We start from the raw sequence: 3002 nt of genomic DNA on the forward strand, positions 1-3002 counted from the left end.
TGTCCCTAGAGTGATGGTCAGTCAGTCAGCCAGATCTGTTACCAGGCTATTGAGACTGCCTCAGAAAATAAGGTGGAGGGAGACAGAGGAAGACATTCACATAACTTTTGCCCCTACATGCATACACCACACACACACACACACACACACATACATACATACACACATGCATACACACACACACTCATGCATGCCTACAAACACCTCAACTTTTATCCCAACATGCGTACACACACACACACACACAAACATACAAACATACGCATACACACACATGCATACACAACATACAGCACATATACACATACCAGACACATACACACACATATAATATACATATATATACACACACACATACATACATGCGTACAAACACACACAGCACATACACACGTGCATACAAACACACATATACACAGCACATACACACATGTGCACACACATATATCACATACATACACACCAAATACACATATACACACATATATACACATACACACAAACATACACATACACATACATATAAACATACATACCACACACATGTACACATACATACATACATATACACATATATACATGTATATACACATACATATACACAGAGCACAGACATATACACACACAACAATCACTTACCACACACACACACACACACACACACACACACACACACACACACACAAGTGATGGAGAAAGGATTGGGGTTGTGTCTTGGGGGCTCTTTCTTTCTAGAGTTTACCCAGGATAGGATATATCCAGGCAAGTGCTAGGCCTGTACAGGGTATGGAGGGCTGGTGTAGGGACCAGGAGAGTAGGCCAGAATAGAAAAAGAGGCAGAAGAGAGCAATGTGGAGTTTGCTCCTATTTGGTCTCAGGGGAGGGTGATTCGTCAATGTTCCTAAGTGAATTGTGGGAGAGTGGGGATGGGGAGGTATATAAGAAGCAGCGCAGGGGAGAACTCAAGGTACAAGAGGCTCCAGATTGTACACTGTTGTTGGACAGCGAGGCACAAAGGGCTGGATACTCTGCCCAGCTTATTAAGGGTGATAGAGCAGAGGATGTGTGGAGGATCCATGTTTGTTCTGTTGATGGAGAGATGGTGACAGAGAGGTCTCCACCTGCAACTGCAGGGGCGCCATCGAGACAGGAAAAGGCAATGTAGAGTTCCTTCATCTTGTATTCTTGTGAGGCCATTTTAAATTTAACTACTATTTAATCTCCTTGATGGGACGGTTCATGGAAAGTTACTTGACTGTCTTCTGGGAACCTGAGGTCAAGATGACCCAGCTAACTTGCTTCTGCTAACCTGCTTGCTTGCACAAAACCTCTCTCTGTAGCTTGTGAGTGAGACACCAGGATGTGGTTGTTTGTTTGTTTATTTATTTGTCTTTAAAAACCCTTTTCTCTAAACGCTCGGTGCTAGACTTGGGTCCTAAATACCTGAGTGTGGGTCTAGCTGGCTGGAGTAAAGACTTTCAGTTGGCTGTAGATTATGTCTTTCAAATCCCGGTAACACCAGGACGTTTTGGCCCCCATATTGCTGGAGGGTATTAGGTGCTGCTTCAGGAGTGTTGCTTGCTTCTGCTATCTGATATGTGGGCAGCAGGGCCTTAGTAATAGATCTCACAGAGAGGAGCAGATATCAGAGTGGTAGCTGAGGGTGGTCAGGATGCAGGAAGGGTTTTGAATGCCAAGTGGTTAGAAAGCTTATTTAAAGAAATAATTAACAGAAAATTTCTTAATCCTAGAGGACACAGATATGCAATAATAAAAAAGTCAAGGGGTTGGGGATTTAGCTCCGTGGTAGAGCGCTTGCCTAGGAAGCGCAAGGCCCTGGGTTCGGTCCCCAGCTCCGAAAAAAAGAACCAAAAAAAAATAAAATAAAAAAAATAAAAAAGTCAAAAGTCAACCTGGGCATGCATTGTGGTGCACCCCTTTAGTGAGTGAGACCTTGTTTCAAAACTTAGCAAAATAACAAAATTAATTAAGTGTAAGTGACAAGTGGTACAGGGTGGTTCCAACTTTTAAACACACCACACCACACACACACACACACACACCTGAAATAATTGTGCTAAATGCTAATAATGATCATGTCAGGGTGGTAAGATTATGAGGTGGTGGTGGGGTTGTGCAAAGTTTGTTTTTAAGGTGTATTAATGCTTTAGCCAGAGAAAAGAATATTTGTTTTAATATATGTGGTGGGTGGGAGGGGGTCAGGGTGGGGGGAGGTTGGACCAGTGGAAAACAAACTGGCACATTCTCCTTCTGCCATGGGCGAAACCAAACTCAAGTTAATCTATCTTGGCCATAAGCACTTTTTCTGGCTGAACCATCTTGCTGGCCCCCCAAAAGTCATAATTTTTAAAGTCTTCTGTAAAAGGGCTTCATTTCTCAGTGATATCCCCAGAGGCTGTAAAAAGATCATTTTATCCTTTTTTATTCTATAAGTCTTTCGGGAACTGCGATGTATGGTAGAGGTGAGAGACATAGCAACAGAAATAGATGTAGAAACAGGAAGATGTGACTGTCACAGTAACAAGGGAGGAAAGATTACCGAACAATGTCAGATTGTACGTACTGTGATGCCTCTGAAACTAGAGACAAGGGGGAAAGGGGGAGGGAAGAAAGAGGAAAGGAGATAGACAGGAAGTTGAAGTTGCCTAATAGTCCAGGCTGGTCTCAAATTCTTGGCGATCCTCCTGCTTCAGCCGCCCATGTGCTGGCTGGGCTTGGCCCCCTTTCCCTCCTCACTTCCCTCTCTGGGAGCCTCTGTGAGGAGGCCACCTCAGCAAGGGGCAGTTGGCTCCACTTGCATGTGTCTCCCTTTGCCTGTAACTTGCTGGAGACTGAGGTGCGATCCTTTTCAAATCTGTGTACCTTGTTGTTTCTGGAAATTGCATTCCGAGCCACAAGTATCTATTTGCATAACATCAGGCGGGCCTTTTTGTTTCTTTTTTTATTTGTCCCGGAAGTGTGTATTCTTGAGCTTCAGAGTG

The sequence above is a fragment of the Rattus norvegicus genome, chromosome 5 (genome assembly GCF_036323735.1).
Source record: "Rattus norvegicus strain BN/NHsdMcwi chromosome 5, GRCr8, whole genome shotgun sequence".
In the NCBI taxonomy this organism is placed as follows: domain Eukaryota; kingdom Metazoa; phylum Chordata; class Mammalia; order Rodentia; family Muridae; genus Rattus; species Rattus norvegicus.